The sequence below is a fragment of the Amblyomma americanum genome, chromosome 1 (assembly GCF_052857255.1).
Source record: "Amblyomma americanum isolate KBUSLIRL-KWMA chromosome 1, ASM5285725v1, whole genome shotgun sequence".
NCBI lineage: Eukaryota > Metazoa > Arthropoda > Arachnida > Ixodida > Ixodidae > Amblyomma > Amblyomma americanum.
The window spans coordinates 47,719,832-47,735,751 of record NC_135497.1 but is presented as its reverse complement, the minus strand read 5'-3'; the positions used below and the strand labels follow the sequence as shown (position 1 = coordinate 47,735,751).

Below are 15,920 nucleotides of genomic sequence, written 5' to 3'. Positions count from 1 at the left end.
ACCGGCCGTAGTGCTACTGAAAGCAATGCTTGGCTCGGCTCAAACATGAACAGGAAAAAAAAAAGCCGATGTGAAGTTTTTTGATCCAACCAGATTCGACGTCATGGGTTGAAATAATGCTTACGTTATTTCGACCTGGTTGTAAGCGAGGCAGGATTGGCTGTGAGCGCCCGTACGTCATTAGTCGGCGATGTGTCGCGTTTGTCAAGAAAACTTAGCGAATTTTGCAGATTATTGTTACGAGTGATGTTTTCTACGAGAAAAAAATAATTCGAAGCACAGACATTGAAGTACAGCACTTGTTGTCATGACAACGGTGGGACGCCAGCACAGGCGCCTGCTTGCAAATGGTGCCTCTCTGCCAAGGGTCAATGCGCGCCGCTCGGTTGACTTGCACCTTGTGCACGGTCTTTTTTTGTGCACGGTCTTAGCTCGGCAGACACAAACGGTAAGTGCAGTTCCATTCATAAGGTCTGTGGCGCGCTCCTTTTCTTTCGCGAGGAGGGAACGGTGCATTGGAAAGGTGCTCAGTGAGAGTTGCACGACTCAGGATGCCGTTTCGCAGGTTGCTCGTTCACCACGAGAGGCCACAAGAGAATAGGTTCGAGAGCCCAATTATCCCAGCCCGCAGGAAGCACGGTCGCTCATCGCGCCGAGAGTAGTTCTCATCTAAGAACAAAAGGCCTGATCCAAGGATTATGTAAAGCACGCGCAATACAGCAGCATAGCACTAAGGTGGGTTAATTTCTGTATATCTTGTTCCATGCCTATGTATGCATAGTAAGCTGATTCTTGGATGCACGCTGGCTTCGGCAGTGTGGTCACTAGGGTGCACGGCCAAGATTTAAAGTTGTCTCTTTGAGGCATAACCCTCTTGATTGCGCTATGCGAAATGCATCGAAATATAGCGAAATGTAGTAGCAGGTCTGAGCATAGCTAGAAAAAGGTGGGGGGTGGGGTGGATATGGCAGACATGTATGACAATAAACCTGTATGTATATTGTGTGGCATCTGTCGCCGTCCATTCTGTGATGTGCGGCGTTACAGGAAGTTTACGCTTAGTCAGGCATGTTATTGTCTTTTCGTCAACTTCCTTGACAACTATTTTGTTTTGAACATAAAAACTCAACTTCGGCTTCACGTGTGCCTTCTTCACGCGACACCACTGCTCTATGGTGAAGACACCCTACCAAGTTATAAAGCCATCATGTTGCAGCGTCAAGAAAATGGTTCTGAAATTTTGAAAGAGGTCAGAAGTGCCCGTTTTTGTAGCGTCCGTATGTGGGATATGGGTGCGCCGGACCGGGGACCACCACTGTCCACACCGGTTCGTAAACATAGGCCCTGAAGTTTAATTTCATAACAAAAATGAGTATGGCTGCAAAAACAAAAATGTGCTTGGATTTGGAAGGTTGCATGCACACCTTTGCAGAAGAACTGAGGATTGGGCGAGTTGGTGGTTATCCATCGCATTAAAAACCAGCGTTAAAACACACACAAGAGGACGAGATGAGAGACACGGAAGGCGCTGAACTTACAACTGAATTTTATTCGACAGTAAGAAGTCAATTTATACAATACACACACACATGTAAGATTGTCCCGTCAAACGCAGATGTACTGTAATCACCCAAATGCGATAAACCCCCCGCCCTCAAAAAAAAAACCATTAAACAAATTTCCAAGGCAGATGCGCTCTCGTCAACCCTGCTACCCACAATGAAGACACCAAAAAAAACATTAAACAAATTTCTAAGGCACGTGCGCTATCATCAATCCCGCTACCCACAATGAAGACACTTCATTGTGGGTAGCGGGGTATATATGTAGCCTTCAGCATCTGTTATAATGTGCTTCGGTATATATATGACGAAGCGTGCCTGGAATTGTTAGGATGCTCAAATACCCGAGATGCAGTGTGTGCAGTGCAATAGTCTCTGCTTTAATGCCTGTAATGACTTGACCCGAGTTTATTTGGTTCTGTATGAATCCGACAATTTCTTGCATTTATTCTTTGCTGTGAACTTCTTTGTTCAGAGTCTAACCATGCGGAATACCCTTCAAACCGGTCTTGGTTGCTTCGGTTGTGTCTTTGCATTGTTGTTTTATCATTTCTCAGGGCAAAGTTCTCAACAGGCTTCTGGAGTGAGGCACTGCGCTCCACTTGATCCGCACCCAAGGCAGCTTACATTCTTAATGACTTCATCATTAAATGCTGTAATGCTTCTGTGTCGCCAATGAACAGAATGGTTGCTAGCCATAGCAGGTGAGTTGTGATCATTTAGAGCAAGTTCTTTTCTCCTAGACTGCTCATTAACTAGGTCAGGTGCACTGTGGTCATTTTCTTCAGTAAAGGAAAGACTCCTCATATCTCCTGCTTTTCCAGTGCAGTAGCTTTTTTATGACTTTTGATAGAGCTTCATTGCTATGTATTGAAGCTTCATACTGATCCCAGGAGCTATAGTCATGAGCATAGTTACATCAAACCTGCTGATTTCTGGTCTAAAAAGTTTGCCTATTGGCCTCGCTTCTTTCTGATGCATCCTGAGAGCTTAAATAGCGAACTGATGCACGTGGATTTTATTCGGTAGTATGCTGCAGTTCCGCATTCCTTCGCATCACATTAATCTATAACAGATGGAGGCGCAGCTTCCAGCTGCTTTTGGAGCTTGGCTCCTAGCTCCCAGTCATCAGGCGCTCTTTGTTTTCATATTCCGCATTGGTTGGGGATGCCTCTATCAAAAGAATGGTCAGATTAACATGCAGCTCAACTACGGGTTTGGATAGGGAGGATGGCGGGTTGCCAAGATTTCAATTACTGTTGCAATGACAGCTGAGTGCCGTGCACGACAAAGCTTTTCAAGTTGAAGAGAAAAGTGCACAAGTAATGCTGGTACGAAATACCGTCGGTGCTCGGTGTTTCTGTCGCTCTAGTGCAGAAACTGGTTGTCTTCTTCTTCAAGGACGTCGGGTCCTGGCTGCAGGCAGTGTAAAGTTCTACACTTTCAGTGTTCTCGGTAGCAGCTTCTGTAGTAGTCTTCAGCTCTCCTTTCATACCTTCAGAGTTCTGGGTTTTTGGTACCATCCTTCTGGGAAGTGACCATAGTTCAAGACCCACAAGGGACAACAAGGCAGAGCTATTAACTGGAACCTTAAATGGCTACTGAAGAAAGATGATAGGGTACGTTAGAAGTGCTAGCTGCAACGAGAGCTTCACCTCTTCTGTGATGTTCAGTTCATCGGTACCAATTTCCAACTAAGCTCTCTGCAGTGAGTGCCTTTGCAACTGGGGCCATGTGTCGTACTATTTTCTGCCTTGTCGGCGCCGTGCCCACCTCTCTTCCTCTCTCAGTGCTTCTCTGTTCTCTCCAACAATTGTTTCTTTTGTCAATTAAATTAGTCTGCACAGATCCTTCGATTTGTCAGCAAAGTTTTCACCTCTTGGCTGGACCAAGCTTACCTGCCAGCTGGTACATCTGGTCATATTTGGCATAACCATGGATCCAGATTGTTCAGGGTTATGAACCAACCCCATTACAAGTCTTGGGGGAATGTATAGTATGTGGATAAAAATGTCCACTATTTGTTTGAGCTAGCATGATGGGTGCATTTCGAGCACATTTGATTATTGTGGTTGGCTCAGAATTATGCCTTTACTGTGCAGGACGTGGATGAAAAATTTGCTCGGGATTCTCTCCAAATTCGGCTAGCGTGCACTGAACCAGAGCTGGTGCAAGCAGTGCTTGCACTTGGCAAGGTGAGTGCACTGTGTCAGCTATGTTACATGCATTGCATTAAATAGTTGTCACTGATTTCACTTTGAATTGTTGTCACTGTTTGCCTACTCACCTTTGCTTTGCTGTTGCTGCATAAAAGCATTACAGAAAACATGCTAACAGCAGTTAATTATGAATGACATACGCACTGGGGGTAGTGTGAGGGATAAGGGTGACAGCAGTTGGCAAAACAGTAAAAAAAGAAATGTTTCTGTAATTCAAGTCCGATTTTCTTTTTATTTGTTTGTGCCTTTTCCCCTACTTAATACTGTGTTGTAGCCCCTCGGTTCAGGTTCTTTGATTTTGGCTGCATGGTGGTAGAACTAGCCAGGAAAGAGAATTACAACCCATCTGTAAATTTTCATCCTTTGGGTAATGTTTCAGTCATGACTACACGCCAGTTGACCTGTGGGATCCTTTTGCAGTTTCTTTCAATCTGCAGTGGTTCTTTGTTTCAGGATCTGTGCAAGTTTCTGGAGCAAGGAGTTGTCCTTGGCACCTGAGCAGAGCAAGAAATGGTGTGTGCAGAATGTCCCCTCTCTGCTCCTAGCATGCGTGTATTCTTATAATTGTCCTGCATTTGATCGAAGCATGGCCTTTGCTGGTTTGCATATTTTTCTTTTTCTCTGGTTTCTTTCACATTTTTTTTCTTTTCCATGATTCCATGAGGGGTTGTCAGAATGGCATCATACACGTTTTTTCGATTGTGGTTGGTTGTGATTGAGCCTTAGCGTAAGGCATAACTTATGTCAGCTTAAGAAGTTTTTTCACAGGCTTTGTCTTTGGTGTGTTTGATGCCTGAGGTCTGCACGTAGGTGGAGTTTCAAATATGATACATTCACCCCACTTCTTCATGAATAGGGGAGAAGGAGATTGAAAGAAAGCGAGGAGAAAGTTAATCAAAGTGGCTCACATAACTGACGAGTCAGAGCCCATTTTTTGAAGTAGCCATTCTTTTTTTCAACTGCCATCGTGCTTGTTGTAGGTTTGACCTGCGCACTGGTGTTTGTGTGTGATGACCTGTGCTCGTCACTGGACGAGGGGCAACTTCTCACAATGGTGCGTCTATTCTTGATGCCGACGGACGCCTCGGAGGTGTCTCTTGCTCGACTGGCGTACCCAAGCACGGCTTTGCAGCGGTTGCCATAGCTCAGCAACGTCACTGCTGACAGTGAGTGCAAGTGCTTTACTTTGCCACGGTTGCGAACCTGCGAGGTCTTGATTATCACCTGCAGTAGTTGTTGATGTGTGTAACGAAGGGCTCCAAGAACTGGGGTAAAACTTTTGAGGTTTCTTGGTTCTTGGCAGTGCTTCCATCTTCCCATGACAAGGACACTGTGTGATGCCTTGCTGCATTTGCCGAGCTTTTATGCTTCTGCTTGTGCATTTTGTTGAGTGCAACATGTTTGGCACCTAGCACAGTCTACTAATGTGCCAAACTGTACGACTTTGAACATAGTACTTAACAGGAGGCAACAGAAGGAAGGAAATGCCCTCTGTTTTGCAGTGCAAGCTCATGAACATTGTTCCTTCATTCAGAGAAGGATCTGTTCCAAGGAAGCTGCACCTGCCATTTCATTTCTGACTCTTGTTGCAGAAAAGATAACGGCCGCTTTGGAGACTGAGGATGTGGACACCGTCGCGGAGTTGCTTCTTGCTGATCTTGGGGAGGCTGCTGGAAAGATTGACCAACCTCTTACTGTGGTGAGCTAACAATTTTTTTTTCCCAAGTACAGTAAAAGCTCATTGATTTGGCCTCCGTTAATTCGGAAATCCGGATGATTCAAACTGACGGCTCGGTCCCAGCGAGTGTCGGATGCTCGCTAATTCAGACGCAATGGATCTCACACCGGTTAATTCAAATGGACTTCCGAATGGAGGCTGTGTCCAGGTATGAATGACGCGGCAGGAGATCGTCGAAATAGCTTTACTCAAACCTGAATTTCATGCTGCATAGTCGCTTGCTTACCTCTGAGGGCGTGCAATGGCAGGCAGGACGACGAACGGGTGGCCTCATATCGGAGAACACTGACAGCGTAAGGTCTGTTTGATTTGGCTGCACTAGTTTCATGGAGTTCTGCAATGTTGGTGCCAGCATGCAGCATCAGCTCCAAGTGCAGCTTGCCACTGGCTGCTTCCAGAAAGAGTGATAGAGTGCAGGCCTGGTTGTCTGGTAGCCTCGGTGTTGCCTTCAAATTACAGCCAGCTGCATGCTGGCAACATCATCGGTCACCGTAATCTCATACCACATGACGAATTTTCATGCGGCAAAACACAGTGCAGTGTTGCATGTAACCAGGCCCAGGAAATCTTCGTTTTAAAAAAGTTGTTGCATGTACAGTCGAGCCCACATATAACGGCCCCACTTAAGACGAACTTTCGGTTGTAACAAACGAGACCTGCGCAACCGTCAAAATATACATTATTTCAATGGCACAAAATCACACGTATAACAAACGTAATTAAGCCCTGCTGATCGGTTACAGCGAACGGACGGTGTAAATCCGGCGCTGTGATGCAGGATAACCTGCCTCCAACCCCTTTGTGCGCCCGGCGTACGGTATGCTTTCGTAAGCCTCATCACGAGCGAACTGCCCGCCCTGTTTCGTGCCGCACTTGAGCGAGCTACCCTTTCGTTGCCGACGCGACTTCCAAGATCGCCCTCCCGCCCCTCCTCGCAACTCCACTCCTTTATCCTCACCCTCTTCCAAATCCACGCGTGGCCTCTGCGACCAACCACGCCGCCGCCAGTATCGATCGCGGAGGCCACGCACTGTGAAGCTGGCTTTCCGTGGGAGCCAAGAGGTGGCTGCACTGACACTCACGGACGCCCCTCATTGGTCTCTCCGATGGCGCTGTGCATGTGTATCAGCTTGATTGGCTTGATTGCCACCTGTGCATGCTGCACGCCCACCCCATCACGCGCTTTTGTCACTCTTGTTGCGGTGCGGACGTTTCGTTGGCTTAGTTCAAATCTTGGGCCCTGGTTGTAATTCGGGATGGCGGACGGGAACACCGAGCCCACTTCCATTGTGTTCAGCGGTAGAGATTATGAAAGCGGCCTGTGCGGTGGTGACGGCCACTGGCTAGCAAAACTGCTTCCGCAAGGGTGGCTTCGTCGACACAGTGTCTGATGCCGAGCCTGATTCTTCGGCAGATGACCAGCCCAGCGGCAATATGTGGCGGCGTGTCACCAACTCCGACATGGGGGTCATGACATTGGTTGGAATGATTTTATTTCTGTTGATGACGCCAACACCACGGAACAGTGCACAAACGAGGGCATCGTTTCTGAAGTGCGGGACGAGAGTGACGCAGAGGAATCAGATGAGGATGAAGCTTCGGAGCCAGCACCCATAAGCGCGCTTGTAGCAATGAGCTACATAGATAGCCTCAGACAACTCGTCTATGCCAAGGGCCTCGGCGATAGCACGCTTCTGCTTAAAATAATCTGGAAACCTCAATCATCGGATCTGCGCTGCAAAAAGAGACGATCATCGCGGACTTTTCCGCAAAGAAAAATTTTTTTGTTTGACAAGCAGCTGTCTTTAAAGCTCTGGTCCACTTACTATGCACTTCGGGATATAACTAGCGGACGCCGTGTGATGCTCATGTTTGTTATAAGCGGTCTCGACTGCATAGCACAGATGATTTACAAGATGCGCTGAAATGCTACCCATGGGACTTGACTTGACCGCTTAGGTTTACAGTTCTGATGCCACTAACAGCTACTTGCCTCCTGCTTTCTAGACAGAACTGTCAATAATTCACTAATGACATAAGCCATCCTTTGTTGTCATTAAAGTTGCCACAGTGGCTCAGTGGTTGTGGTGCTCAGCTGCTGATCCAAAAGGTGTGGGTTCGATCCCAGCTGCCGCTGTTGCATTTCGATGGAGGCAGAATGCTTGAGGGCCTAGTACCGTGGGATGCCAGTGCACATTAAAGAACCGCAGATGGTCAAAATTATCTGAAGCCCTCTATTACGGTGTCCTTTATTGTCTGAGTCACTTTGGGAAGTGATCGAAAACAAGCGTAGTGCTTCACAGCTGCTGCCTCTGCTTTAATGCACGAGTGTTTGTTTGTTACTGTTAAGTTTTGTGTATGACATGTGCTGCACCATTTTTATTTGAAACCTTGCAGAAAGCCCCATGTGGATTCTAAGGCAACAAGACGACGCCATCTGCGCTACTTTGGACCTTCTTGCCAACATATTTGGTACAGTTGTGGAGCACTCGGTCAGCAAGGGCAGCAGCCGATCAATTTCGGCAGCTGATGCAGAAGTTGTTCAAGGTGCATTCCTAGCCTTCTTCCTTGCACGTGTGCGTGCGTGCATGCTTGTGTGTATGTGTCCTCATTTTACATAGAAACACACTCATGAGATGAAATGCAAGTGTCCAATTACTTAGGCTTTCAGAGGCTGCTTTAGCCAGTTTTGGGAACTGTGGGTGCACAAAGCTTAATACAGGGTCACGTGTGGCACTTCGCACAAATGAAAGAATGGAGGCGTTGCAGAATAAAAAAAAGCGCACAATGTGCAGTTAGTGAGCTGTGTGTCATCCCATAGGAAACATGTTAGTCTGGTCAACTAAACCGATGTTAACGAGTTTGATTTAAACAAATTCTTTAAGTTTTGTAGTTCAAGTAGGATTCAGAATTCGCCTTCATGATTGCTGGGGCGACGTGCAGGGGAGCATGAAGGCGTTCCGAAAAGTCGAGCAGCAAATTGTGGCGCATGTGAAATTTCAGTCACAATTTACTGCAATGTCTCACAGAGGTACAGAGAAGTCAGAAAAATCAAATGCATTCCAATCTTAAAGTCTGAAGAATTGGTTAACAGTTGTATTGCAGAATAAGCTTTCAAGTTAGTTTCGTTTTGCGAATGCTTCTTTGAAGCAGAACCCGCATTTCAGAACTCGTTCATTTGTGGGAAAATTTGTTGCATTATATTGTACAGTATCCTGAGAGGGTGTTGGAAGTATTGTATATATGTGGGTAAGGACCACATTTTTTTCCACCATTTTGGCAGATTTCGGCCTTTACCTGAAAGCAGAATTTTACTGTTTCGTCATCTGACTATAGTCTGGGGTCCTATAAGAAGTTTGTTTTAGCAGATGTGCCACTATAAAAGGCATATGTGAGAATGCTAAGTGTATCCAAATATATGTTATATGAAAGATTGAATAAAGTGGCCATGCAATGAGAGGGCAATTGCAAATGGAACATTTATTGTGGTTTCCCAGGGCTGCCGGGTACCCACCGGAGATAAAAGGAGTACAAGTTTTCTGCTGGTCTGGTGCTCAGCTTCTTTAGGGTGAAATGCTTGGGAAATGGGTCTTTGACCCCACCGTGAGTAAAAGAAAAATAAAACCTTGTTTCATGGCACTCGGCCACAGCTGCCCTTGCGCCATAAAAATTCATTCATGTGTGAAGAAGAAGGGCATCCTATATTTACTGAGGAAAAGAAGAGGTGGCCGCACTGCCATCGCTCAGACCGACTGCCTGCTGACCTGAATAGACCAGAGACTCGGTCACCGCCGTGGTTTCGCCGCCGCCTCAGCATTAACCTAAGCCCCCGTTACATTCGGTGGAGGTTCGGTTTAGCATCCTCGTACCACCCTGGACCTGTGCAACCTCACGCTACCGACCCCCGCTATGCCCGCTATGCCTGAAGCCGCCCACCACCAAGCCGTGCAGGTTGGCTCACTAGGCCTCTGTTCCGGCTCCCTCCAGCAGCGGGTCCCGGCACTCTTCAGCGGTACTGACAATCGTGACGCTGAAGACTGGCTCACATCATACGAGCGGTTGAGCACATATAACAATTGGGACGATACCACCAAGTTGAACAATGTCATCTTTTATTTGACTGGCGTTGCCAACCTGTGGTTTCGAAACCACGAAGCAGACTTCTCCACGTGGACTGCTTTTAAGGCGAACCTCACCGAAGTGTTCGGAGGTCCTGCTGTGCGCAAGCTACGCGCCGAACACCGCTTGCGCGAGCGCTCTCAGCAGTCGGGTGAGACGTTCACCAGCTACATTGAAGACGTGGTCAACCTATGCTCGCGTGTCAACCCCCAGATGTCCGAGGCGGACAAGATCAAGCATATTCTGAAAATCATCGAGGATGATGACTTTCAGATGCTGCTGTCGCGAGATCTCCGCACCGCTGTCGAAGTCGTCAGTCTCTGCCAGAGCTACGACGAGCTGCGCAAGCAGAGGCTCATCACTCGCCAGCACGCAGCAGCGGCTGTCGAGTCGCTTGCCGGCCTGTCGGCTGCACCTGACCGCTCGCAACTGTTGGCGCACATCAAAGATTTTGTGCGTGAGGAAGTTGCAGGTCAGCTGTTGCTTCTGCCATCCCCTTCCGTGCAATCTCCATTCCTGGCGCCCGACCTTCCCACTGCCATCAGCGAACAAGTGCCTGAGGCCCTTCCACCGGCCCCTCCGCCCGCACCAGCACAGCCGCCCGCACCTGTCGCTGCACCCCTGACCTACGCTGCCGCCGTCGCACGGCCGCCTAACTACCGCCCAACCTACGCTCCACCTCAAGCGTCTGTGCCTCAAGTTCCTCACGCTCCGACGCCTTTTTTGCGACCGCTTCGGCAATTTGGCAATCTCTGGCGTACTATTGATAAATCGGCCTATTTGTTACTCTTGCGGACTGCCTGGTCATGTGGCCCGGCTTTGCCGTCGTCGTGCGCTGATCTCCCCAGTTGCCGGTTACTGGCCTCCTCCCAGTGACTACTCACTGCCAGCCGAGACGCCACAGAGTCGCCCGCTTTCCCGTGATCGCACCACCTTCTCCACCCGGCGGTCACCTTCTCCTCGTCGCCGCTCCCTTTCTCTCATGTGTCGGCACCCGAATCTTTCGCAAGAGGAAAACTAGACGCCGCAGTTCTTGAGGCGAGAACTGCGCCACCAGCGAAATGTCCAGGGCCTCAGTTATGTCCCGCCAATCTGATCGCCGTTTCCGTAGAGGGTGTTTCTGTTCTGGCGCTTGTGGACACCGGCTGCCATGGCCGCCTCCTTTTGCCGCTCGTTGCGAAAAGGGACGACCCCACTTTCTGGATTCTCGCTGCGCACCGCAAGCGCGCAGGCTATTGCGCCGTTAGCGGCGTGTACGGCTCGCGTCGTCATTCAGGAAATTCTCTACGTGATTGAATTCATTTTACCAACCTGCTCTCTTGAGATCATCTTGGGTTGAGACTTCCTGTCCCGCCATAACGCAGTCATTGATTGTGCTCGTGCTGAACTTGAGTTCTTTGCGCTCAGCGGTTCCACGCCGCTCGGTGGCCCTTCTGCTACTCCTGCCAAAGCCGTCGTTGCTGAAGACACTGAACTGCCTGCCTGTTCTTCTGTTCTTGTGCCCCTCACTTCTGACCTTGTTCGCGACGGCAACATACTTTTTACACCATCGCCCCTCTTTCTGTGCCGCAAGTACCGCTCCATACCTTATGCCGTCCTCACTCTGTCAGTTCGCCTTAGCGCGTTGTTCGTGACCAATCCGTTTACATATGCTTCCGCTGTGCGTCGCGGTGAGTGCCTGGGTACCATGCAAATCATTGACTTCATTCTCTACCGCGATGAAAATGACAATTCCCCATCCCTTGACGTTAGTGCCGTCAGCCCGCCGGTTCCTGCACCCGACACTTCGTCTCCAGACGTTTTCCTTCCCTCCATCGACGCCTCTCTTCCTGCACCTCAACGAACTCAACTTCTCGCTCTGCTTCATCAATTTCGTTCCTCCTTCGATTCACACCAACCCGCTTCGACCCGCATGTCGACTGTCGCCCACCATATCGACACCGGTGACCACGCCCCTCTACGTCAGTGCCCATATCGTGTCTCAGCCACTGAGCGCCAAGTTATTAAAGACCAAGTTGACACCATGCTTCAGAGTGGCGTGATCCAGGCTTCACACAGTCCCTGGGCTTCTCCCGTGGTCCTCGTGAAAAAGAAAGATGGCTCTATTCGTTTTTGCGTTGATTACAGCCGCCTGAATAAGGTCACATGAAACTCTTTCGCGCATTGATGATGCTCTGGACTGCCTTCAAGGAGCGGAACTCTTCTCTTCTCTCGACTTATGCTCTGGGTACTGGCAGGTCCCCATGGCAGCTGACGACCGCCCTAAAACCGCATTCGTCACCCCTGATGGCCTGTATGAAATTACCGTCATGCCTTTTGGCCACTGTAATGCTCCGGCTACTTTTGAGCGCATGATGGACAGCATTCTGCGTGGCCTGAAATGGAAGTCGTGCCTGTGTTATCTCGATGACATCACGATATTTTCGCCCGACTTTGCCACTCATCTATCCCGGCTGAAGCACGTCTTAACATTCCTTACGGACGCTGGCCTTGAACTGAACTTAAGAAAGTGTTGATTTGCTGCTCCTGAGCTGACAATTTTAGGCCACGTTGAGTCAAAAGAGGGCGGCCGCCCCGACACCGCCAAACTTCGTGCTGTGACTGCGTTTCCAAAACCTACTTGCATTAAGGAACTGCGCAGCTTCCTAGGCCTCTGTTCCTATTTTAAACGTTTTATTCGCAACTTTGCGGCTATTGCTGCCCCTTTAACTGAGCTTCTCGGCTGCATTGTGCATTGTTCGAGTTGGTCGCCTGCCTGCGACGATGCCTACAACATCTTGCGCAGTCTCCTCACGGCACCACCTATTTTGCGTCACTTCGACCTGCAAGCCCCAAGTGAAGTACACACGGATGCCAATGGCATTGGCCTCGGGGCTGTGCTCGCCCAACGCAAGTCTGGATTTGAGGAATATGTGGTTGCTTATGCCAGCCACACCCTCACGAAATCTGAATCCATCTACTCCGTGACGGAAAAAGAGAGCTTGGCCATTGTTTGGGCCCTTGGAAAGTTTTGACCTTATCTCTATGGCCTTACGCTGTAAGCAACTGCCTCATCACTCTGCTGGACAGTTGCAGCCACTGCAGTGTCCTCCTCGCCCCTTCGACTGTGTTGGCATCTATATATACGGCCCTCTGCCATACACCGCTGCTGGCAACCGCTGGGTCATTGTTGCCATTGACCACCTGACCCGTATGCAGTAACCGCCGCGCTCCCAGCTGCTACAGCTTGTGAAGTGGCGTGCTTCATTTTGCAGCGCTTTATACTTCGCCACGGTGCTCCTCATGAACTCTTCAGTGACAGAGGATGCGTATTCTTGTCTGATATCGTTAAACCTCTACTCGCCGAGTGCAATATCATTCATCAGACTTGTACAGCCTACCATCCGCAAACAAACGGTCTAACTGAACGATTTAATCACACTCTGAGCGATATGCTAGCGATGTACGTTGCTGCCAAGCACACGAACTGGGACCTCGTTCTACTCTATATTACGTACGCCTACAACACTGCTACTCAGTCCACTACCGGTTTCTCCCCATTTTTTCTGCTCTACGGCCGACATCCATCCGCTCGCGTCGACACAGTTCTTCCATACCGCCCTCCCTCATCTGAGTGTACAACTATTTCTGAAGCTGCCCAGCACGCTGAAGACTGCCGCCAGATTGCACGGTCGCTCACGGCAGACACTCAGGGGCGCCAGAAACACCGCCATGACGACGGTCAGCTTGATCCGGATTTCCCACCTGGTTCACTTGTCTGGCTGTGGATTCCTTCCACTGATCCCGGCCTATCAAAGAAACTTCTTTCACAATACCATGGCCCCTACCACGTCCTGGAGCGCACATCCTCCGTGAACTACCTTATTGAGCCCCTCACACCATCTTCCGATCTTCGCCGACGTGGTCGCGAGAGTGTGCATGTTCAACGACTGAAGCCATACTATGACCCGGTTGTGTTGTCACCACCCTGAGTCGCCAGGATGGCACCTTTTCTCCCCGGGGCCATTGTGAAGAAGAAGAAGGGCATCATCCTATATTTACTGAGGAAAAGAAGAAGATTCTTGGCCGATCCCCCAGTTTGGGTATGTGCCATCTTTTGATAAACTAACAACAACAACAAGAAGAGGTAGCCGCACTGCCATCGCTCAGACCGAGCGCCTGCTGACCTGAACAGATGAGATACTCGGTCGCCGCCGCCTCAGCATTAACCTAAGCCCCCGTTACACATGCAACATTTATTGTGGGATCAAGTGAGCAGATGAGTGAGGGCATGAAATAAGCTCTGATAATTGTACTTGAAAACGGCACCAGTCTAGTTTTATTTTTGCGGCATCTTTTTGTCTCTCTTCCGCAGCGACTGATATTTTGTCCTTTGTTGTTTTTGCTTTCCCCCTAGCTCTGAGCAGTCAAAAGCACAACTGCATGATTAGGCATGCACATGTGTCTGACATCTCAATCCTTCCCTAGTTGTACAGCTAGTTTTATGAGCAGCTGCACGACATGCCTTTCCGTCTGGCTCAGGCAATGCCCCGGTGATGCCGATAGTATTTGGCCGCCTCAGCACCTTGATAATGTGTGTTGCGGCTCCGTATCAGTTGAAAAATTCAGCTCTCAACTGTTTCAGCCCTGAATCAATGAGCAGCTCCACTTCGTACCTACACGCCTTTTAGTCAGCAGGAGGGCAGCTTGCGTCATGTGGCTTGTGCGATGCCGAGCTCTGGCCGTATCAGATCCCTGCGCCGTGCTCAGCCAGGAGTGAAGGTACTGCACAGAAGCTACTTTGTAGAGTTGCGTTTTTTGGCGTGGAAACATTTTTTTTTTTTCGCTCCTAGGAGGTTTTGCGCGGACATTCTGTAAGTACTGTTGTGCAGAATCGCTGTGTGTCCGCCGCAGTGGCTGAGTGGTTATGGCGCTCGGCTGCTGGCCCGAAAGACGCGGGTTCGATCCCGGCCCCGGCGGTCGAATTTCGATGGAGGCGAAATTCTAGAGGCCCGTGTGCTGTGCGATGTCAGTGCGCGTTAAAGAACCCCAGGTGGTTGAAATTTCCGCAGCCCTTCACTACGGCGTCTCTCATAGCCTGAGTCACTTTGGGACGTTAAACCCCCATAAACCAAACCAGAATCGCTGTGGTTCACAGTTGCTGTGAAACTATTTTTTATTTAACTGAAGGACATGCACAATAGTTCGTCTTATGCAGATTTCTTTTGCATTGGATCCTATGGGAAACCAACCAATTGATCACACATTGTTCACCTCATCTGAGAATTCATCCCAACTGAGTTTGTTTCAAGAGGAGTTGACTGTAGTTCATTGAACCGAGAATTTTGCTGTTTCAGTGTTGGCAATGCTCCTTGTAATATGATGCAATTAGGTCATTCTGATGCCTTTGCCTTTCTCCCCTATCTTTTTTTTTTTTTGCAAAGGGGGTAGGGCATTTTGTGCCGTAAGCACAACTGGGTTCACCACTCATGGTGTGTAGGTTCTGCATACAATTGCAGTGCCCCTATTTTTTGCACTTAGAAAGTTTTCTCCAAGAAAGGAAAAAGGAAAAGGACAATCCTTCGACACAGGTTTGCACTGACAGGTTTACACCAACAGACTTCTGATAAGGGAAGTGGAGTACTTATGATGTATTCCATTTTCCTCTGTAATGCCCTACGTCCCTGAGGGTAAATAAATAAACAGAAAAAGAATACATATGTAAATGTTTACTTTAAATGAATAATTGAACAAAGAAACAGGTATGTTGCTTAAAGGCCACGCTGGCATTCGTGATTGTTCTGAGTTGAAAGCAGATATATATATATCTCTAAATGCTGAACTGAGTCATTTAGTTTGTCATTATATTTGACTTCCGTTTGCTTGAACTGAGAACATATTAACACTCCTATGTAAATGTTTACTTTAAATGAATAATTGAACAAAGAAACAGGTATGTTGCTTAAAGGCCACGCTGGCATTCGTGATTGTTCTGAGTTGAAAGCAGATATATATATATCTCTAAATGCTGAACTGAGTCATTTAGTTTGTCATTATATTTGACTTCCGTTTGCTTGAACTGAGAACATATTAGCACTCCTCTGCCATTTCTGGCTAAGCCCTTTGTTCTGTTTCAATTTCCTGCTTTCCCCAGGTGCACTTCCTGGGTGGCCTGTGGCTGTTGCACCTGGATGCCAGCTGTTGTGCCGTCGCCAGCAGCGGTCGCCAGGGGGCGTCACTCTCCCTTTCAAAGGAGAAGCTTCAGTCTCTGGCTGTCGCTGTTTCGGCCCAGCTGCTGCAGAC

The 15,920-nt window shown here is 48.7% G+C and overlaps 2 long non-coding RNA genes across 3 annotated transcripts; both read left to right on the top strand.

The window, feature by feature from the left end:
* The first annotated feature begins 321 nt into the window (after nucleotides 1–321).
* Nucleotides 322–3,706, top strand: LOC144132645 (uncharacterized). Of its 2 annotated transcripts, XR_013314884.1 has the most exons (4): nucleotides 322–448; nucleotides 566–735; nucleotides 2,120–2,266; nucleotides 3,665–3,706. It is a non-coding gene; the product is annotated as an uncharacterized LOC144132645 (long non-coding RNA). The 2 variants fall into 2 exon arrangements; XR_013314883.1 differs by lacking the exon at nucleotides 3,665–3,706 and having other exon boundaries at nucleotides 327–448; nucleotides 2,120–2,460.
* A 527-nt stretch (nucleotides 3,707–4,233) lies between these two features.
* On the top strand, nucleotides 4,234–15,859 carry LOC144112755 (uncharacterized). The gene is made up of 5 exons (XR_013310443.1): nucleotides 4,234–4,294; nucleotides 4,762–4,947; nucleotides 5,374–5,480; nucleotides 7,917–8,066; nucleotides 15,772–15,859. It is a non-coding gene; the product is annotated as an uncharacterized LOC144112755 (long non-coding RNA).
* Nucleotides 15,860–15,920: the final 61 nt, after the last annotated feature.